This window comes from Lissotriton helveticus, chromosome 3_1 (assembly GCF_964261635.1).
Source record: "Lissotriton helveticus chromosome 3_1, aLisHel1.1, whole genome shotgun sequence".
In the NCBI taxonomy this organism is placed as follows: Eukaryota; Metazoa; Chordata; class Amphibia; order Caudata; family Salamandridae; genus Lissotriton; species Lissotriton helveticus.
Window position 1 is genome coordinate 1,855,646,484 of NC_136061.1, and position 23,732 is coordinate 1,855,670,215.

Genomic DNA, 23,732 nt, shown 5'->3' on the forward strand with positions numbered 1-23,732 from the left:
ATGAAGTTTTTATAAAGATGTCTGTCCTTCAATGTCTTTCTTACAAACTGTAAGCTACGTTCAGTGTGATTAAAACAACACTGTAGCATATATTCCTGTTTTGACTTCTTAATTTAAATATTATCGTATCTTTTCTATTTGACACTGTTTTTTGTTCTCATACTGGGACCACCTTAATATATACTGTCTTGTACCGAAGTCCCATGGATTTTGGGTTTACCCTTTCTTTGTAACCAGGATTTCAACACAGGCCACAATCTCTAGGAAGAGGCCAACTAAGCTCAGCGGTATAATGCACCTCCTGTAGTGATCTGTGTATGACGTGCAGGTCACAAGTCCCGCTCTCTCGGCATGGCTCGACCCTTAATCCTGGAGGTTTAAGGCAGAATGGTGACGGGAGACTCAGGATTCTTTGTTCTAACCCTGCCCTCGCACCACTTCACTATAAACGTGTGATCCTAAGCAAATCACTATTCCCCATTATCTTTGTTTTCTTGCTTGGTACAGTTTATAAAAGCTTGGAAACGCAAAGAGAGTTGATATAAAGGGCTTCAAATAAACCTCTACGTTTAGATAAAACAAGTACTGATGAGCTAATCAATAGTAATTCCTAAATGGGTAATTGTGTGCAGAGGGCCCATCAGACTCCAGGGAAAGGGGCCACTACCACCCTTGCTGCACTACAGACAGCTGAGGTCCTGTTCACCCTACACCCCCACCTCCATTCCTCCTGGCACACAAAAAAAACCTTAGGTAATGTTAAGTTGGTGAAGTCCAACTGGCGCTCCTCTGGCGCCTCCCCCTCCCGAATCAGATAAGCTGCTACTGTGTGTGTGTGTGGGGGGGGCATTAATACATGCTAATTGTCGTCTGTGTCTTTTGAAAGGTGAAATTGATTACTGGCACATGTAATATAACCTTTTAAAAGCTCTTCAGCTATGAATTACCGTTCATTGACTTGGCAAGCAGAAGCGCGCTGTGTGAGGACAGGTGCAAACTTCCACGTCTTCTGTGAATCGAAAGATCTTCTAGAGAAAGCAGTGAAACTGTTGATAATTCTTGCAACCAGTGTAGTTCTTGGCCCAAGAGCAGGTGCATTCACCCCTGTAAGCGGAAGGTGATTTATTAGTAAATTGCGCAACTGCTGCTGTGGGACCACAGGAAAGTGATAGTAAGAGTATGTCATTGCACATAAACTGATGAAGTGCTGACTACTGTGCCATCTTCGGCAAATCTTCACATAATAGCTGCACATGGAATGGTAAAAGAGTTCTACTGGTGTTATTTGTTTCTCTGCACCCTCCACTCTTCTAGGGCCAAGTGACTCTTTTAATGTGTGTGCTGCACTTAAAATGCACTTTAAAATACACTGCTTAATTAAAGACCTTTTAAATCTCTTGTCTTTATGGGGCCATGTGTTTGTAGTTAGAAACACATGGCCCCATAAAGATAAGAAAGTGCTTTGCGACAGCCGCAAAGCAGAAGACCCTGTCCGGATCGGCCGGATGAAAAGGAGAAATGGCAGAGGCAACAAAACCCCATTTCCAATGGCAGGCCACCGTTTATCATAAACGGTGACGCTAGTCAATGGAAATGAGGGGTGGGGCTTCGAGCCTCTTTCTCAAATCTGATCTTTTACAAAATCTCTCCTCCAGTGTGCAGCGCTTTGCAGTGCACCGCCAGGCGATACCTAAAAAGGAGTATTTTGGTGAGCAGCCAACAAAGACAAGACGATCTAGGCCAGGGGTACTCATAGTACGGCCCGCGGGCCGCCAACGGCCCGGCAAGCCTTCCTTGGCAGCCCGCGGACCTTGCAGACATGTACCATTACATATTTTTTTTTTATCAAGAGTGCCAGTAAACACCGCCGGTTGCAGCAGCCTGGACTCGGAGAGGCTCTGCTCTATGGGGGCCGGGAGATTCGAGCCATAGAGTGGAGCTGCAGGGGCCTCAGAAGAGGTGAAACAGAACAAAGCCTCATTAACACGTTAATGGTCTTTTAAAGACCTGTGAAGTGCTCCGGTGGTAAAATGATGCGAGCCCCTGCTGAATGAATCAGCCTGAATACAGAAACTGGAAGCAGCGGGTAAAATAAGGTTTATACACTGAAAGTGCCGCCCAATAATATTCTTAATTTGCAAACAGTAACCGTTTCCTGTATGAAATCAAATAGTCCACCTTCAAACGCGTCATCTTTCTGCCCTGCCGCCATAAATATTTCAATGCGCGTTTCGGGCTAGCGCGGCACAAAGGCAAATGTTGGCGCTTTTGTTCTGAAATGTTGAGCTGACTGTAGGGTTGGCTTTTTTAGACGGACTGTCAGAGTTGCGTATTCAACCATCCTACACATTCTTTTCTTTCATTGCTCACCTTTTAAATGTGATAATGAAATGTCTGCCTGTGGCAGGCCAAGTAATTGGATTGATTATGTCCCTGGTAGAACTCCAAAGACAGGCAAACTGAAGAATCGTCACCTTTCTCGGGAATAGGAAAGGGCTGAATAGCATTTGAAAGCTAAACAAACAGGGCGAAGAGATGAGAAAATGTCTCCACATAAGGTGCTACTAAGGATTCGCCCAAAATTGCATCAAGTGAGGTAGTCGGGGATTAGAAAGATATAGTAGAGAATCGAGTTATATAGTATGTTTAGATGTGTGATAATCACGGGGTGCTATATGAAGAATGCTATCTATGCACATGAATCTGCCTTAATAGACTTGTCTTCTATGCTCACTCACAAGACATTAATCACTGAAGATGATTTAATTGAACACCTTCAATTATCTTGCTTCAAGGTCAACCAAGATAGAAGCAAATTAGGAGATCGAATAGAACAAACAATTATACGATTGGGAAATGGACAGATGTAGGGAATTGGGTTGTTGGTTGAGGGGAGGGAAAGTCAGGGTAGGGTGAGGGGGGAGAAAGAGGGAGGGAGGGTCAGGGGAGGGTGAGGGAGGGAAAGCGTCAGGGGAGTGCGAGGGAGAGAGACAGGAGGAGAGACCGGGTAGGGCGAGGGAGGGAGAGTCAGGGAAGGGAGAGAGAGGGAGGGAGAGTCAGGGGAGGGAGGGAGGCAGAAGGAGGGAGGGAGACAGAGGGAGGTAGAGAGGGAGGGAGACAGAGACAGAGAGAGAGGGAGACAAAGAGAGAGTGAGGGAGACAGAGAGAATCAGTGGAGGGAGAGAGAGAGAGTCAGGGGAGGGAGAGAGAGGGAGAGTCAGGGGAGGGAGAGAGTCGGGGGAGGGAGAGTCAGGGGAGGGCCAGGGAGGGGGAGAGAGGGAGAGTCAGGGGAGGGAGAGAGAAGCAGAGTCAGGGAAGGGAGAGAGAGGGAGAATCAGGGGAGGGAGAGAGAGGGAGAGTCGGGGGAGGGAGTGAGGGAGACGGAGGGAGTGAGGGAGACGGAGGGAGTGAGGGAGACGGAGGGAGTGAGGGAGACGGAGGGAGTGAGGGAGACCGAGAGAGTGAGGGAGACAGAGAGCGGGAGGGAGGGAGAGGGAGGGAGGGAGACAGAGAGAGGGAGGGAGACAGGGAGAGAGAGGGGGAGGGAGGGAGACAGGGAGAGAGAGGGAGGGAGGTAGAGAAAGAGAGGGAGGGAGGTAGAGAAAGAGAGAGAGGGAGGGAGGTAGAGAAAGCGAGGGAGGGGGAGGGAGGTGGAGAGAGAGGGAGAAAGGGAGAGAGGGAGGGAGGGAGGTAGAGAAAGAGGGAGGAAGGGAGAGAAAGAGGGAGGAAGGGAGAGAGAGAGAGAGAGACAGATAGATAGATATGTGTGTATGCTGGGTCTGGTGGCTTAGTGGACGAAGACGTCCGCTGCAGGGGCCTGTGTTCAACCTCATGGTCACAGGTCTAGCCCCGCCCCCCTCTCTCACTGACCCCTCGGTGCGGCAGTCTCGGCCACAAACCACACTGTAAATTTGGCCCCTGAGAGAAAGTTTGTGAGTACCCATGATCTAGGCTGATGCTTTGTTAACTGCCGAAGAAAGAAGAGTGGACACATAGATTTTGGACTATTTTGGGACCTAGTTTTCACGAGAATCAAAATATAGAAGTCAGATGAAAGATGGTGCCAGCTTGCCTTTGTGACACAGACCTTTACAAAATAACACACAGTGAACACCGGGACTTCTTCACAGGCCAGTGAACTTAAACACCAATACAAGAACCAGCTTAATGCATTCATAAACTAGTACAGCTTTGGATAAAATGTCTGGTAATAAAACCCACCAACACGAAGACCATTACACAGTCCCACAGCACATTGCATCTAAATCAAAACACAACTCGCAATCCTAAATCAAATGCTTGGCTGCCTTATGTAAAGTGATTCTTCACACACACCACAGAGCAGCCCGAGCCGTGCAGAGTGCATTCTGATTCTACACTAGGCAGTTCGGGATGGACTGTTCCCATTGGGCGCAGGGTCAATACTGATTTGAATATGGCTGGGACCGAACTGGAATGGCATCGTGAGCAAAAAAACGATGGTTTTAGGCCCAGAGCTCTGTACTGGGGTGAATGTATGACATTGTTCTGCATTCTGTCCATCAATTGTTCTTTTTTCATATTCTGTCAGCAGCTTAAGATATGCAGTGTACTGTTTCTTGTGCAATCCGGGCTTAATACATATGCAATTTAACATGAAGAGCGGCAGACTCTGACCTCCTTATGCCTGCCAGTGCACTTTTCCAGAAGCAGCAGCTGAAGTTGCTTTTTGTTGCTGCATTAGGTATAGAAACACAAAAGGCAACGGAACAGAAGGCTGGGGAAAAACGAGCAGCATAATGGGCACGCCACCCTTTGAAAACACTGTCTGACAAGAACTATAGAGCACAGAAAAAGAGTACAAGGGCAACATTAAAAACGAGCCACAGCGGAGAGCTCGAGCACCCAGTAGACTAGCATGGCTAAACTCACCGTCTGTCTCCCTGGAGCCACCGCAGTCTTTCCAACAAATTAATTACAGTTGGGTGGCATGCATGGAGCATTCTCTGCCTCACCCTGGAAGTCTGAGTTCAGCAGGTGAACACGGTGACCCAGGAGCAACTTTTACTCAGCGCACAACGCTTTTTCAAATAAGAGGGACTTCTGAGTGACATGCTCAGCACATCTCCTATTGGGCATCATAAACTTCGGATGTTAGTCCGTTGGGTTATCCGCTCAACGTTCTCTCCGCATCTACAGCTCCTGGGCTCCCTGCCCGAGTTTATTCATTCGGCAGACTCAGAAATTATGATACATGCCACGGTCCTACCCTAACATATAGGTTTTATGATTCAACTCTTCGATACAGGAATTTGCACAATTAAGGGTGCCGTCTCTACTACCTTGCTTTCTGTGGAACTGGTTATGGGCCCTACCGGGTCGGAAGTATCACCGGCGGAGCGCCCTGAGGATTCGCAGAAGCGATGAAACACGTGTCGGCTGGCTGCTTTCTTGTGAATGGAAATTAAAGAACCCATATGAACTAATACTGTACAGGAGATCCCTGAATTTCTGCAGCCTTATTTGTTACTTTTTGTATATTTATCTGTATACTTTGTTTTTTATATAAGATGGGTGTGCATAGGGTAGTTTTTATTTGAGTTCAGCAGGGGCACCTTTCACCACTGCAGTCTTGCTAGCAGTGCATTGTATTGTAGTACGTGAATAAGGACAGAACTCAACATAGGAAGTAAGACGCGACTACAGTAAAATCTTCCTGGGAGAAGGGGTGTGGCAGTTCGTTTTTAGCACTGCAAGGCTTTAGCAAACGGTACTACATACTTGCCTTTTTGTAAAAAATATATTTTGGGTTGGAGACAGTGTAAATTGTAAGGCAGTGACAGTATTATGATCATTTCCATGGCTGTGGTGAATCATGAACAGTCAATCCCCCACATCCTCCATTCCAGCAACTTCCTAATTTTGATTCTTAAAAGCTCTGATCTCATTGCAGTTATGCATTTCGATGTTTTGTTGCAAATAGTGTTCCATGTCCTGAAACGTGTCTCCTTTTGTGTTGCAGTGCGACCTGTCTTCCCCGAGCAAGGTGAGAGTGTTCTATTCCTGGTCTTGTCTTTAGCATTCCTTCCTGCCTCCCTCCCTTCTTCACCCTTCACTTCCGGTCTACCTCGCCTTCATTTACTCCTGCTGTTCTCTTCTTTCTTCCTCCTCCAACGCGTAACTAAGGCTGCTTCATGGCATTCACTTGTTGTTTTCGCCTCTTTGCTTCACTTTCGTATCTTTAAACTCACACCTTCTGAAACTGTAGTGAATGGACTGTATGAGGAGGGCTGGCCTTAGAATGGTGTGACCGGTGCAGCCGCACCTGTCACTGATCTTGGGTGGTGCAGTGTTTAGAAATTAATTATGTGTTTAAAAGACCCTTCTGCAGACAGAGTTCATTGTTTTGACCAGCAGTTTTCAGGCAACAGTTCTCCCTGGAGACCAGAGCCAGCCAGGGAAGCTTCGGGGAGAAGGGCAGGCTCAAACAGCAGTGTCCCCTGCTCTGAGGCAGGCTGCCGCACAACCCTCCCTCTCCGTACGTCTGGCTCTGCTGTGAGGAACGGTACAAAAGGGGGTGGTGATGGCCGGAGCATCTGAATCAATCAAACACTCACACCCAGTCAAAAGATCTGGGTTTAATCCATCACCGTTCTTTAGCCCACTCTGCCACCCCAGTTCAGAAATGCCTATATGCAAATCAGTCTGACCCTGTGGCTCATGGGAACAGTCCAGCCCGAACTGCCAAGCCATGTCTTCCTTGGACCGGAAACAAGCTTCCTTGGACCGGTTTCTGGCATTCCAGCCGTCTTCAGCCCGGCTTGCTTGAATCCAGTGGCAAAGTGAGCAAGGGACTCACGTCTGAGCATACCCTGCCACACTTATGGCGGCCAAAAGTGGTACAAAAGGGGGTGGTGATGGACGGAGCATCTGAATCAATCAAACACTCACACCCAGTCAAAAGATCTTGGTTTAATCCATCACCGTTCTTTAGCCCACTCTGCCACCCCAGTTCAGACATGGCTATATGCAAATCAGTCTGACCCTGTGCCTCATGGGAACAGTCCAGCCCGAACTGCCAAGCCATGTCTTCCTTGGACCGGAAACAAGCTTCCGAGGACCGGTTTCTGGCATTCCAACCGTCGTCAGCCCGGCTTGCTTGAATCCAGTGGCAAAGTGAGCAAGGGACTCACGTCTGAGCATACCCTGCCACACTTATGGCGGCCAAAAGCGGTACAAAAGGGGGTGGTGATGGACGGAGCATCTGAATCAATCAAATCACTCACACCCAGTCAAAAGATCTGGGTTTAATCCATCACCGTTCTTTAGCCCACTCTGCCACCCCAGTTCAGACATGGCTATATGCAAATCAGTCTGACCCTGTGCCTCATGGGAACAGTCCAGTACGAACTGCCAAGCCATGTCTTCCTTGGACCAGAAACAAGCTTCCGAGGACCGGTTTCTGGCATTCCAGCCGTCTTCAGCCCAGCTTGCTTGAATCCAGTGGCAAAGTGAGCAAGGGACTCGCGTCTGAGCATACCCTGCCACACTTATGGCGGCCAAAAGCGGTACAAAAGGTGGTGGTGATGGACGGAGCATCTGAATCAATCCAACACTCACACCCAGTCAAAAGATCTGGGTTTAATCCATCACCGTTCTTTAGCCCACTCTGCCACCCCAGTTCAGACATGGCTATATGCAAATCAGTCTGACCCTGTGCCTCATGGGAACAGTACAGCCCGAACTGCCAAGCCATGTCTTCCTTGGACCGGAAACAAGCTTCCGAGGACCGGTTTCAGGCATTCCAGCCGTCTTCAGCCCGGCTTGCTTGAATCCAGTGGCAAAGTGAGCAAGGGACTCACGTCTGAGCATACCCTGCCACACTTATGGCGGCCAAAAGCGGTACAAAAGGGGGTGGTGATGGACGGAGCATCTGAATCAATCAAACACTCACACCCAGTCAAAAGATCTGGGTTTAATCCATCACCGTCCTTTAGCCCACTCTGCCACCCCAGTTCAGACATGGCTATATGCAAATCAGTCTGACTCTGTGCCTCATGGGAACAGTCCAGCCCGAACTGCCAAGCCATGTCTTCCTTGGACCGGAAACAGGCTTCTGAGGACCGGTTTCTGGCATTCCAGCCGTCTTCAGCCCGGCTTGCTTGAATCCAGTGGCAAAGTGAGCAAGGGACTCACGTCTGAGCATACCCTGCCACACTTATGGTGGCCAAAAGCGGTACAAAATGGGGTGGTGATGGACGGAGCATCTGAATCAATCAAACACTCACACCCAATCAAAAGATCTGGATTTAATCCATCACTGTTCATTAGCCCACTCTGCCACCCCAGTTCAGACATGGCTATATGCAAATCAGTCTGACCCTGTGCCTCATGGGAACAGTCCAGCCCGAACTGCCAAGCCATGTCTTCCTTGGACCGGAAACAGGCTTATTTGCATATAGCCATGTCTGAAATGGGGTGGCAGATTGGGCTAAAGAACGGTGATGGATTAAACCCAGATCTTTTGACTGGGTGTGAGTTTTTGATTGGTTCAGATCATCCGTCCATCACCACCCCCTTTTGTACCACTTTTGGCCACCATAAGTGTGGCAGGGTATGCTCAGACGTGAGTCCCTTGCTCACTTTGCCACTGGATTCAAGCAAGGCGGGCTGAAGACGGCTGGAATGCCAGAAACCGGTCCTCGGAAGCTTGTTTCCGGTCCAGGGAAGGCATGGCTTGGCAGTTCGGGCTGGACTGTTCCCACGAGGCACAGGGTCAGACTGATTTGCATATAGCCATGTCTGAACTGGGGTGGCAGAGTGGGCTAAAGAACGGTGATGGATTAAACCCAGATCTTTTGACTGGGTGTGAGTGTTTGATTGATTCAGATGCTCCGTCCATCACCACCCCCTTTTGTACCGCTTTTGGCCGCCATAAGTGTGGCAGGGTATGCTCAGACGTGAGTCCCTTGCTCACTTTGCCACTGGATTCAAGCAAGCCAGGCTGAAGACGGCTGAAATGCCAGGAACCGGTCCTCGGAAGCTTGTTTCCGGTCCGTGGAAGGCATGGCTTGGCTGTTCAGGCTGGACTGTTCCCATGATGCACAGGGTCAGACTGATTTGCATATAGCCATGTCTGAACTGGGGTGGCAGAGTGGGCTAAAGAACGTGATGGATTAAACCCAGATCTTTTGACTGGGTGTGAGTGTTTGATTGGTTCAGATGCTCCGTTCATCACCACCCCCTTTTGTATCTGCTGTGAGGAGGGCTGGAGCCTGCTAACTGGTTCGAAGGGGTTGGGAGATCAGAGAGTGGGGTGGAGGAGAGGTGAAAAGACACAACAATAAAAGCAAAACAAAACTAGTGTGGGCTCATGAAACGGGCGCTGCGCTAATAGAATATGCCCACAATGATTTAAAACAAGTGACGGGCTGCTTGGAAAGTGAAAGCGCGCATGGTGCTCTGAATGTTACAGGAAACCATGCCATGCCAGCATCAGGAAAAACTCATTAAAGAAAGTAGTGCTTACAGACTAAATAAGACATACCGTGTAACAACAGAAGTAAAAGGGCCAGTAGCCATAGGAGGTTACAAATGAAGACAAGGCGGTACTAAGGAGGGACTAACAAGCCAATTACTGAATCAGAAGCCTGCATTTACTTTGGAGAAAGACCCAAGCCAATGAAAAATATGGGCGGAGAGTGGGCAGATCTTCAGGTCCATACTCTAATACTGCGTGCCTCGCAGAGCAGGGCATGCACGCTGACTCTAGGCTCAACCTAAAAAAAGGCCAAGCGTACTTTATAAAATAAATAACTAGGATGAAAACTGAATACCCAGAAATCATGAGAGTGGACAGCAATGAATTGAATTTTTATTAGATAAATTTGCTCTATATACTGTATATATTAGCTTTGAGATTTGGTCAGAATATATGCGATCTGCTTCTAAAAGGTCTTCACAACACTAGCAATTTGCTATACACTGACAGAACATGTAGAGGTAAGATGCAGAGAATGATAAAGAGAGGATACGGTCAGAGTTTTGAATGTATTCTTATCAGAGTAGGACATAGGGCGCATTAGAATCAGTGTAGTGGGCCCAAGTTTCTCGGCCCTGGCTGCTTTTGTTTACTAGCTGTTAATAGTGCCTTTTGTACTCTGAAGAACGTCTGCCTTGCAGGCTAGAGAGTAGACATTCTGATAATCATCTGTTTAGCTCTCCCCTGGCCTTTGTTAGCTTCATCAATTGGTCTGTTAAATTTATGGTAACTTCTTTTCATAGTTGCCAACACTTGAAGAAAAATTCCTGGGACACTTTGCAGCACAAGGCTGCTGCAGATGGAGAGTTCTTGTTTGCGTACTGTTCCTGTGTGTAATAAAGAGGAACAGTTTCTGCAACAATATTACCGAGGACTGTCCCTGCAAAAATGGGACAGTTGGCAACTATATCTTTTGCGTGCTCTTGAGGTGCCCAGTTAGATAGTGATCTATCTCCTGTCTCCTTTTCAGAGTTGCTGTTATAGAGTGTTAAGCTGATATTGTAACATTGTAGCTGTCTATAATTTGAGTGCTTGGTTTGGTGGTGATTTCTTCTTGTCCCCTTCACAAGCAAAAATAGTAATAATATTAAACTGCATGGCACAACTGACAGGCTTGCTAATAAAATAATGCCTATTTGCTAAAACAGCACATGAGTGTTTTTTTAATTGAAACATTTTATTATAAGGTCATGGTGGCCATTTTTAGGTATTTTCTTTTTTTCATTTTGTGGTATATGTTTGCAATAGAAATGTAGCTATTGCACCAGCAAGCCAAGGGTCGCCCTGCAGGTTTTGCCAGTGCATGTTTTTCACTTTGAGGAACATTCTCTAATTAAAAAAAATACATTGCGAACTAAACTTTCTATTCTAAAGCCTGCTTGTTGAGCAGCTTTTTAGTGCCTGAAGGAGGTAAGGAGATATCTCAAAACACAGCTTAAAAGCGAGATCACATTGAAAGAAGATGTTTGATATCACCCTTCGGAGTTCTGGAGAGGCTCAGCAATTGATATGCCCAGCCGTTCTTCAAACATTACTTAAAATTGTGTTATTCGATACACTCATTTCTACAAGAGTCAGCACATAGTACAATAATGTAAACCTAGGAAATTGGACATATAAACCAGGTTTGCACATCAGATAAGGATGTAGTCCCTATTAGCATTTTTCATCTTTGAATCAGTACTTGCAGTGGGAGATTATCTTCCATGAGAGAGTACTTTATTGTTTTTTACTGTGTTTGTATTTGATGTAGGAAGCACGGGTGGTGAGAAGAAGAAGTTTACATGAGGAAATATACTGATGTCTGAAGATCCCCATTGGTGACCAGGTACTTATATGTTGCTGAAAGTGAGTAATTGCCATTGATCAGTCTCTTGTACTATTTAGCATATGTGACCCTGTAGTGAGAGTTTCTAATCCTGGACAAATCCCAGTGACTTAACATACAATTCAATCCAATAGAGTGTGAGCTAGTCAATAATCAGAATATGCATCAAGATGAGACCTCGCAAAATCATAAAAATATTACTAGTCCTGCTGGTCAAGTAACTCTAATAATCAACTCGACCTTACTTTAATGAACTTGACTCATAAGCTGGTCTCAAATAGTGTGATCCTAGGCAAATATTTTATTATCTGGAGCCGCCTTTTCTCTTTATTATCTGATATAAAAACACCTTCATATATGAGAGTTCAGAATTTCTGCTGTACAAAAATAACAATTTCTTTTGATTTAATAGACTAAACGTTTGCTTCATGTGTAATAAGAATCAAGTCCATGTATAAGGTACACATCACCCCTGACTTGCTTCTTAGTTTACTAATAGCATTGTCATCAGGGCGGGGCATAAATATTTCTCAGTTCAATGTTCAAAAACTCACTTTTATTAAATATATTACTAAAGCATTATGTGGTAGTGCACTGTCATTTACAGACAGCACATTGTCCATTGAAATGGCCACAGACATTCCCACTAACATGCAGTTTTACTGATAAAACTATATAATGTAGAAACGATGTTTGGAAATTGGATTTCAGCAAAACTATGTATAATTTGCAAACCGCCAAGTAAATTGTTCTGATTTGTTTTCATCCAATAAACATTTTTTTTCACCTTACAGAAATACAAAGATGTGTCTTCAAAACTACTGAAATATATTTTGAAATGTTTGTATTGTTCACTTATTAGCTATTTCAACGTTGTGTTACAAAAGACTGACATTTTACAGCCTTTCATTTCACACAGTTTGCACAGCCCACACAGTTCACTGAACAAAACCCTGTCAGGAAAAGAAAAGCAAATGTAGGAATACAAACTGTTTTTTGACTTCTGTCTTTGAATGCAGAGTAAATGTGACAAGATAAAAACACGATTTGAAGGCATCTTTATTGTTCATTCACTTTGTGAGTAAAAAAACAGCTGTTGTTTGTCAGCTCACCAGAACAGGCAAGTAGACCCTAAAAATAGCTTGCTCTGAGTAATCTGACTCACCATAGCGAGTGGGCGAGTAGAATTTTCGAGACCTGAAGCTGTTTATAAAAATTCTGTTTTGTCTGGGTTTGGATCGAAAAATCGTTTTGAGAGCCATGATTGTGTACTCCCGAGGTCACTTTTAGTTTTCATATCTGGTTCAGATCTTATTGTTAGAAAAAGCTGACCTTCATTAACGTATTGATGCACATTCACACTGAAATCACCTGATTACACCTGTCACTTAGGTAAAATCTAAGCCAATTTAAAGCATTGCCAAATGCCACTGTAAGGTCAAGAAGTACCACAACATAGTTCTCCCTTGTTGATAATGAGAATGCAGACAGTAAAACCTGATGAGTTTCTAGTCACACTTTGCTCTTTCTAAAAGAGAGAAGAAAATGTGTGGTGAAACCAGTCCGACTAGAGGATAACATGCAAAATTGAACCTGGTAAGTCTGTGTTGGCATGTTGTCCCTTGCATGATCCTGGAGCATAGCCTTTCACTGGGGTGGAAAGTGGTATGTTTGTCCCTGGTATTTCCATCTCCAAAAAATGTCCAACTTGTAATGAGTCTCCAGGTATATATAGCTTGGCTTTTACCTAAAAAAGAAAGCTCTGTTGAGTCGTTTTGAGATTGAGAATGCAAGATCACCGTATTGAGAGTTTTTCTAAGAAGTGTTTGGATGGTTTTGTTTTGTGTAGTTTTGTATGACATAGGTATGTGTGAATTAATGGCAGTATCAACGGAATAGGGGTGGTGTGTCTGATGAGAGCATATGGGAAGTTTTGATCACAGGAAAGTGGGACATAAAAGAACAGAGGTGTCAAGACGAATGAGAATTCTAATTAATCTAAATAGTATGATTGTAACGGATCTCAAACTGCCTACATTAAGAAACATAAGTTGCATTTATTTCCAGTTGCAATCTGTTGTTTTCCTAGGCATTGACTTCAAATTCAGAAATTAACTAATTGAAAAATACTAAAGGAGAGGTACTCAAGGGAACAGAAGACTGGGGTGATTAAAGTAACATTAATGGGGAAAGAGACAACAAAGCATATCTATTGCTGTTTGGTGATGTGCATGTATAGCATGCATAACCTTCTGTTGTTTATTTTACTGCAAGAGTTTTTGTAAACATTTGAGAAACAGTAGAGAGCAAGGACATATAATGAAGGTTAGGAACAAGGTATTTACAAAGAGTACTCAGAAAGGTTGGATCGGCATTTTCACCAAGATAAAATGTTACAACTGAGTTATTAATTTTATAAAAGGTATTAAGGACTCCTGTATATACAAATTTGACCTATTTGCGTACATTAGCGTCATCCAGGAATTATTTTAAGTAGTTGTTAGCAAGACTGAAAATTAAAGTTTATCTAAAGAGAATCATGCAGATGGATGGCAAAGTGAACTTTTATGTTTTTATGCACTGCTTTATTACGACATTTCTGTTTTTGTGCAAGCTTGATAATGTGTGCTCCTTTTTACTATCACCTTTGTACTCTGTTTATTGTTCATTTTCCTGCTCTTTTCTCTTATGTCCTGCGCAACTTACTTATATGTATTGTACTATCTTGATAAGTCATTGTAAAGTGATTTGGTCTAAGTCTCATAGAAAATTCATAAGATAAATAACTTACCACTTTGCAAAAATATGACACATATATATCAAACCTAGATTCTCTAAGCTATAGTCTGAACCAATATTACTTGACATAGTCAGTAAAATATGTGCAAACTTTGTTTATGTGAGCAAAGCAAGGACGATGAATGTGCCTTAGAAAAGAAAGGTGGCAAGAATACAGGAAATCAAAATAAAATGTGTTCCTTCGGTTTCATTTAAATACGATGATACTGTGGGAAGCCTCAGTAAATGCTAAGGATACCTTTAACCCGTTGACCGCGGCTGGAATTCCGCCGCAGTGCGGGTGATTTGACTGAGCATGGTCAGGACGGCCCTCGGCCGTCCTCCGCACACGCCCACCGTGACGTCGGACGGCCAGGGGGGCGTCCGACGCACGGAAAGGGATAAGGGGTATGTTTAGCACTTACAGAGGCTCCCCAACGAATTATTGTATCTAAATGAATCCCAGAGAACACATTTCATTTTGATATTCATATTTATCCTGGTTCTTATGACTATTGCGTCTGCCTCCTGGTCTGTTTCTTAACATTTTGTGAAAGGCAGGAAGAACGGAGTTATCCATAAAGAGACATCAAAGTAAGGACTGTTATAATTATTTTAACATTGGTTATTTAGCTAATATTATCGCCAAGACTGGTAAAAACAAATGTAGGTTTTATTGGATGAAGTATCATTCCAATAACGGAAAAATAACAATATGAATAAAGGAAAGGTACATTCTGATCGTCAAAAGAGAATGTGAATGATAGTGGATCAGAATGAGACTTTTTAAGAAAGGGAATCGACTGCAGTGTACATAAACAGTGCATACTGTTATGTGATATGGTGGCTGATACGGTTTAGGTTTTTGCCTATAGAGAAGCGTATACTTTCTAAATGTCTTAAGAAAAAATGTTGCATTTGTAAATAAACAAAACACACAAGATGATGGACGGAATGTTGCACAATGGCAAAACATTAACCCCCAGTCACATATTTGGGTTTAATCCATCGTTATTTTGCTCAGCAAGCCACCCCAGTTCAGACATGGCCATATGCAAATCAGTCTTGACCCTGTGCCTCATGGGAACAGTCCAGCCCGAACTCCCAGGCCATGTCTTCCCTGGACCGGAATCAAGCATCCTAGGACCAGTTTCTGGCTATCAGACGTCTTCAGCCAGGATAGCTTAACTCCAGTGGCGTAGTGAGCAGGGGACCCACGTCTGGGCATACCCTTCCCACATAGGGTGAACAGCAAAACACACAAGATGATGGACGTAATGTTGCACAATGGCAAAACATTCACCCCCAGTCACAGATCTGGGTTTAATCCATTGTTATATTCCTCACCAAGGCACCCCAGTTCAGACATGGCCATATGCAAATCATTCTTGACCCTGTGCCTCATGGGAACAGTCCAGCCCGAACTGCCAAGCCATGTCTTCCATGGACCGGAATCAAGCATCCTAGGACCGGTTTCTGGCTATCAGCCGTCTTCAGCCAGGATAGCTTTACTCCAGTGGCGTAGTGAGCACGGGTCCCACGTCTGGGCATACCCTTCCCACATAGGGTGAACAGCAAAACACACAAGATGATGGATGGAATGTTGCACAATGGAAAAACATTCACCCCCATCACAGATCTGGGTTTAATCCATGGTTATTTTGCTCACTAAGCCACCCCAGTTCAGACATGGCCATATGCAAATCAGTCTTGACCCTGTGCCTCATGGGAACAGTCCAGCCCGAACTGTGTTTTGCTGTTCACCCTATGTGGGAAGGGTATGCCCAGACGTGGGTCCCATGCTCACTACGCCACTGGAGTCAAGCTATCCTGGCTGAAGAAGGCTGATAGCCAGAAACCGGTCCTAGGATGCTTGATTCCGGTCCAGGGAAGACATGGCTTGGCAGTTCGGTCTGGACTGTTCCCATGAGGCACAGGGTTTAGACTGATTTGCATATGGCCATGTCTGAACTGGGGTGGCTTGGTGAGCAAAATATCGATGGATTAAACCCAGATTTGTGACTGGGGGTGAGTGTTTTGCCATTGTGAAACATTCTGTCCATCATCTTGTATGTTTTGCTGTTCACCCTATGTGGGAAGGGTATGCCCAGACGTGGATCCTGTGCTCACTACGCCACTGGAGTCAAGCTATCCTGGCTGAAGATGGCTGATAGCCAGAAACCGGTCCTAGGATGCTTGATTCCGGTCCAGGGAAGACGTGGCTTGGCAGTTCGGTCTGGACTGTTCCCATGAGGCACAGGGTCGAGACTGATTTGCATATGGCCATGTCTGAACTGGGGTGGCTTGGTGAGCAAAATAACGATGGATTAAACCCAGATCTGTGACTGGGGGTGAGTGTTTGCCATTGTGCAACATTCCGTCTATCATCTTGTGTGTTTTGCTGTACACCCTATGTGGGAAGGGTATGCCCAGACGTGGGTCCCGTGCTCACTACGCCACTGGAGTCAAGCTATCCTGGCGGAAGACGGCTGACAGCCAGAAACCGCTCCTAGGATGCTTGATTCCGGTCCAGGGAAGACATGGCTTGGCAGTTTGGTCTGGACTGTTCCCATGAGGCACAGGGTCAAGACTGATTTGCATATGGCCATGTCTGAACTGGGTGGCTTGGTAATCAAAATAACGATGGATTAAACTCAGATCTGTGACTGGGGGTGAGTGTTTTGCCATTGTGCAACATTCCGTCTATCATCTTGTGTTTTTTGCTGTTTGCCCTATGTGGGAAGGGTATGCCCAGACGTGGGTCCCGTGCTCACTACACCACTGGAGTCCAGCTATCCTGGCTGAAGACGGCTGATAGCCAGAACCCGGTACTAGGATGCTTGATTCCGGTCCAGGGAGGACATGGCTTGGCAGTTCGGTCTGGACTGTTCCCATGAGACACAGGGTTAAGACTGATTTGCATACGGCCATGTCTGAACTGGGGTGGCTTGATGAGCAAAATAACGATGGATTAAACCCAAATCTGTGACTGGGGGTGAGTGTTTTGCCATTGTGCAACATTCCGTCCATCATCAGGGGAGAGGTGTGGCGCCGTGGCCAGGGTGACTGACTCCGGAATCTGGGGATCATGGTTCGATCCCCGGGGCCGGTGGCAGATTAGCCCAGCACCATGTGACTCTGGGCAATAGCTTACTTAATCTTCCCGACGGCCCCCAGCGCCTAGAGACCCTAACGGGTGATGATTCGCGCTTTACAAATGTGGATTATTATTATTATTATTATTATTATTATCTTGTGTGTTTTGCATTTGTGAATAAGGCTCAATTCTGAACTATTCTATCTCAGAGAACACTGCTGGAGTATTTGTGGTAGCCTCCTGATCAGCAGGTGATGTGGTGAGATATTGCAGGTATTGTACAATAACGTTTGCAGCACCACTTAGAGTGTGAAATGCTCCAAAAAACCTTGGATTGATTTGGAAACCTATATCGTATGCCAGTCCTAATATTATTGGGGCGCATTCACTGCCTGTCTCAATTAGTGATTTATATTGCTGCTTGGTGATCTTGAAACTGAAAAATTTGTAGAAGAGAGAATTTCTAGAAATTTTAGCTAATGGTGTTAAAATTGTCCTTATTGATATTAAACATTATTGAGAAAGTTCAGAATTAATCAGAGAAAGCCTCTTAAAATTGTTTTAAAGTGAACTGCCTGGATGAAAGGTTACATTGGGTAATTACTGAGTTTACTGTTAACTCTTTATAATGTGCTCGGATTGAAGGGAGCCCTTGAAGAGATTTTATGGGAATCTATGACTCCATTTCAGTTTGTCATCTGTTGTCAACACTAAAATTGCTGCAGCATAAAAAGCAGTGACTAACCTATGCACAATATGGATATATAAATCAAATTATAACAGGAACAGGGAATAGGCATGGGCTCTGTGATGTCCCGTTAAGTCCATGCAATAAATATTAGGAGAGCAATGCATGTGATACAGTTTAAAATGAACTACAAGGTCAAATTTAAGAATGTGAAATTTAGCACTAATGTTTACCTGTTCCAGTGTGAGGTGTATTCCCACTGCAGTGCTGTAGTATTGGAGGAGGGATAATCAGGGACCTTAGAAAGATTGGCGAGGTGGGACGGTTGCAGGATGAAAAATAAGAGGGAGCGATTTCTGCTGGCAATATAGTACAGGCTTTATTATAAAAAGCAAGCGGGCCCAAGGAGGGTCAGTCAGCTTAGTGGAACTGGAAGCTGAACTTCTACTGCCAATGCAACTGACAGTTTCTTCTATAAATGTCTTATCGTAAATCTTTCATGCATTAGATTGGTAAATGAGTATCAGATAAAGCACAACATTATTATCAAAAGTTTATATTTTCATCAAAAATAGCTAGTTGCGTGTCCACGAAATAAGATGCTGTAAGAGAGTAATGTGCAAGGAAACCAGCAAAGATTAAAATGAAGTAAGAAAGTTGAGGAGTTGTATGAGCGTGTTGCATTTTTGAAGTATAATCTTATGGTGGATGAGCTGATGTAAGGTGGAACTAATGTGACAACCATTGTAAATGTTAAGGATCAGAAGCTTTTGTAGAAGGATTATGTCAACTGAAGTGAGAAGATGGGCCTTGCACTGTAGAGGTACCATTGGTGAAGAATTGACATGGTAGCAGAAGATGAGCATGCAATGTGTGCCTAATGGAGAGTGGGCCCACAGTATTTGTGCCAGGTTCCACTTGGTGTAAAATCACGCACACAAAGATCCATCCGTGTGGTGTTTAATTAGTGCTCTGGCTGCAAAGGGGAGATTGCACCTAAATCTGGATTTATGCTGGAGCCTGATTGAGTCCATACGTGGGGATACAGTTTATAGAGGTGAAAGCAACTGAATTATCACATACGTCCCGGTGGGTATAAACACATTATGATATGTTATTAATGTCTTTATCACACATTTGAACCATTTGTCTGGCTTCATAGTGCTCGTGTTAGGTCTGTAATTAATCCGGATACTCTAGTGACACTCTCTGTAATTAGAGTGAAAGAAGGTTTGGTCTAAAACTGTATCTTTTTAATATTTGAGGTTTCTGCCCACAAGAAACTCACTGGTACAGTGTAAATTACGAAGTAAAACAATGTCTAATATTATGATTTGTAGTTCTTTGAGTGAAACAGCGCTGTACACTATTGTTTGTGCATAGGCCGCCCTCGCTTCGATTTGTAAACTGTAGACCACACAAGGCATGAATCTTAATAACTGGGAGCCCAGAAATGTCAATGAACTACGATAACAATCCAGAGTTTTAGATAAAAGAAGGAGACATTTTATGAGAAGTAATGTTTAGGATATATAAGATTATGTAGTCATATTTATAATCAGATGTCAGACTTTTATCTATTCCAAAGTGAGAACCAGTGGGTGAGACACCTTAACTGCGAATTTCTAAATTTCGTGAAATGGCTCTGTTTTGCCTTCCTTAATTTGAACCTCGTTGGTTGTAAAGTTCCTGAGCTCTGCATTGAACACATTAGTGTTGTTTTTCTGTGATCTCTTCCTTTCTTATGTTTAGACTCGTGCCTCCGAAGTGGGATTTCCAAAGAGGATGAAAATAAGAACACATTGGTCCTTTGTGTTCCTGTTTGAACGCCGGTGCCTAGAACAGAAGTTCTTAACTCCAATATTATTTACACAGGGTGTCTAGCACTGGTGATTCCCACACCCATAAGTGAGGCAGCGGAAGAGTGAGGTGGGTGAGTCAGTTCATTGCGGATTTCATTTTATCACCCTGCTCTTAATGCAATCCAAAGTCTTTGTGGAAGTCTGTAATGGGGAGTGAGCCGCTAAAGAAAATATAAATAAGAAGAACAATGTTGTATGTTGTGACATGAGAATTGCAAAATATATAGCTATGTGTATTGCACTAACAGGCTTGGCATTGGCACCTTGGTTACCAGTGTGTTGTCGCATTGCATGGTTTTGCCTTTTTCATTCTTATTTATGCCCTGCGCCCCTTCTGTGGTGGAAGTGGTTTCACGGGGATTTGGTGGCCTCTGTCCGGCCGAGGTGAGTGGTGTCTCCAAGGGAATTTGGGGAAAGAGCATAACACTCTACTGTGTTAGTGAGTAGTAGAAAAGGTGATTGTACTTCACCTATGTGGAGAAGCGTGGCTATGTGGAGAAGCGTGGCTCAGTGGTTAGAGGCGGCAGACCCAGAAGCTGAGATCGGCCGTGGACCAGGGTTCGATTACCCGCCTCGGCGGGTCTCGGGCTCAAAAATTCCACAGACTCGACAATTCTCGCTCCGGTGCCTACTCGACTCACGGGGTCACACTCTGCGACTCTGGGCAATAGCTTGCTTAATCTCCACTACGGCCCCTCGCGGCGGGATGCCTGGCTTTCACCTTGTGGACACCCTGCCGGGGTGTCTCACAGGGGAATACCAGAACGGGTTCCCTAAGCAAGCGCTTAGATACCGTGTCGGTGATTTGCGCTATATAAATACATGTACATATATAAATACATGTACATGTACCTATTGGGTATGAGCTATGAGCCCTATTAAAGAAAGGCAGACACTGGCTCGCATAACAAAATAAACTCCAGAGTGTAATATATCCATGCTACAAAGTTAACCCAGAGGCATTTCAACACCATGGTTAAAAGTAAACAAGGATCTGTAGCAGCGCCTAAGCCGTCCGTAATACCGGCTTTGTGGCGCGCAAACAGGAAGCAGAAAGGCAGGTGGAAGAGTGGAGCCCAGCGTGAGATGAGCTGAATTCATTGGCTGGTGGTGCCTTGTATGATCTATAGCTCACCGTACCATTTAAATGTAGTTAGTATTTGCTGCTTTCTTGGTTTTGTCATACATACAGAGGTCGAAGTGTATTAAAAAAAAGTATGGAAACTGTGATGCTGCATGCAATAGGGCGAGATCAGTGAGAATGGGGGCGAGGTCAAAGGTGTGGATTAAAAAAGAAAATATTATGCACGTTTTTTTGTCTTTCACCGTCAGGTAGCTACATATAAAATAACATACAGCTTAACTGAAAAATAAATTGAAAGGCACTATAGTACGTTATGAAACCTCTAATAGTTAGTGCACTGCAGAGGTCTGTATGTAACCAGAGAGCCACAGAATTAAATCTTAGTTTAGTGCTATGAGGTCACAGCCTGTGACAGAAAGCACTGTGAATACGTAAGCCATTATTTTAAACTTGCATTTCATACAGTATAAGATAGACTTCTACAAAATGCCCAAAAAGGTTTACGATAAAATGGTGCTTCCAAAATATAGATTTTAGTAACTCCTAGACAGTAGGTAATGCAATTTCTTTTTACATAACTGTCCCTTTAACACCTCATCAGGGGTAGTAAACAATATATAAATACAAATACAGTTATAGCACGCACTTCACAGCACGGTTGCTAACTCTTTGCACTACCACTCAAAAAGAATAAATCTTTGTCATCACAAAGATTCCCGTGATTTGATCAATTAAAGTCAGTACTGGCTCCTTAGCATCCTTTACATGAGCAGATTACTCTTTACATTTCGAAAGGAACTCGTCGTGCACATTTGCATTCCTTTCAGGCAAGCAGACACCCTAGCAGAAAGGCCTGTTTAGCTGTCTTCCCGGCTTGGGTTTCACAGCACAGGAAACTCACTGAATGACACTTCAGCTGCAGCATTTAAACTATCGGAATTAACCGTCCCAGGACCGTTGTCTTTTTACAACAAGCATTTGCAATGCAATAGGTCTCGCATTTACGCGAGTTTGAGCTATTGACATTGCAAATAATGTCTTTTATTTTTGTTTTCGTTTTTAAAACATAAATAAAAGGCATTGTCATTTACAATGCCAATAGCTTAAACTCGTGTAAATGTGAGAACTATTGCATTGCAAATGCTTTTTTTAAGTGCGACGAAGGCTCTGCCTCCCAAGAGGCAATGGGTATCTGAGTCACTGGTCCCACAATAATGGCCATAAAAACACTTTACTCTGCTGGTCAGCCTCCAGGGTTTATGCCATGCTATTTCTTTCATGAGTTCCAGTTATAAGCAAATGTATTCAACCAGAATCAGTGCACAAATGGTTACATCTATCCACCGAAATGCAAATTTCTTAAATAGCCCCTGCAAGCAGTAATAGGGTTATGATTTGTAAGTTGCAGCTGCTGATCCAATAAGCAGTGCCTTATGGCAATAGTTAGGCTGTATTATGGTAATAGCTTAGAATTTGACTTTTACACTTCATAGGTATGTGGATGAGTGTAGGTTTTATAGTACGTGTTCAACAGCATGTTCGATGTAGAAAAAGACAGACAGAAATACAGATAAGGCGATAGATATACAGATAGAGAGAGCCCCCATATCGGTGAAATGTGGCCCAGTGACACAATTATGTAAAATAGGTTTAATAATATTCACACACTTATTCGTACAAGGCAAAGATCCTGTCCTACGATGTTATCAAAGTGCAGAGAATCTGACATGGGGAAAAAAAGTTTTCTTACGGCATAGAATGCATGTTACAATAACTTTCCCGCAAATAGTCGTGAAGTCTGTTTTCTATAATTCCATCACAGTGAAAAGATGTCAGCACTCGTGTTCTGCTGTTGTGCATGCATCTATTTAGAACGGACACACAGCGGCATGGCCATACATGCAGGGATAGCAGCCGATGGCAGTACGCGTGTTATTTTACAATTCTTAAGGTAGGAGAGAGAAATCATTAATCACTGGAGGCTTCAACTCTGTTGAGGAACGGTCCCTCTGCACTCAAAAATGGGAAAAAATAGCACTTTACACCTGGTACGACTGCAGATAAAGAATGGAAGAAGATGCATAAGATGTAAGCATGTAATATGGTCCTGTAGCGCCGCTGAGAGTTCTGGGCCATATCATAAACCCGCTTTTTTTGCGTTAGTGGCTTCAACATTCTTAATTTTTTCAAGCACTTTAACAAGTAATATGAAGAAAAAAACACACACATACCATTTATTGACTGTGTAGGTGGGCTATGACAAGTTATGAGGCACATTTTTTTTTTTTTTTTTTTTGAGTGTTCTATAGCGCAAACTTGACCGGAAGGTATCAGAGTGCCTTATGTAAGCCCCAGATGCGTTACACAAGGACACATTTATTTTTGTTAGGCACGGGGAGATTAAGTAATTTGCCCAGATTCAGAGGAGGTTCAGCGTCAGCGTTCAGCAGCATATGTTTCCAATGATTGCACCCGTGTCTTGGCACGATAATTGGAAACATATGCTGCTGCTACACGTAACAGACACCAATAGGCAATAGGCGGAGAAATGCGCCGCCTTTGTCCAATTGTGTGCTGTCTTTGTAAAAAAAGACACACGCAAAGGCCAATAGCGTTGCCCAAAATGGATTCCTAAACCCCCTACAAGAGGTCTCTCGCTGCACGAGACCTAAAACGTAGAGGACATTTTTTTCATGAATCAAAAAAGTATGGGCATGTCGAGCCGCCCGATCCCACCCACTTCAACATCTGTATACATAGCCTGTACATGAATGAACATCACCTTCAGGTTGTGGCTTAACCAGGAAACAACAGCAGTGAAAGTAGGCAGTATGTCCACAGTCACATTGTGATGATGTGGCTAGAGCACCTGAAG

The 23,732-nt window shown here is 44.1% G+C and overlaps 1 protein-coding gene across 2 annotated transcripts in view; it reads left to right on the forward strand.

Moving 5' to 3' along the window:
* PIDD1 (p53-induced death domain protein 1) overlaps positions 1-23,732 on the forward strand; it is a 197,708-nt gene that overhangs the window by 3,242 nt on the left and 170,734 nt on the right. Inside the window, exons 2-4 of one of the 2 annotated variants that reach the window (XM_078682801.1) lie at positions 6,002-6,025; positions 11,274-11,368; positions 19,664-19,840. The gene's annotated coding sequence lies outside the window, so the exon portion shown is untranslated. Of the gene's footprint in view, positions 1-6,001; positions 6,026-11,273; positions 11,369-19,663; positions 19,845-23,732 lie in introns of those variants that run through there. The other variant, XM_078682802.1, reaches the window with a different exon arrangement.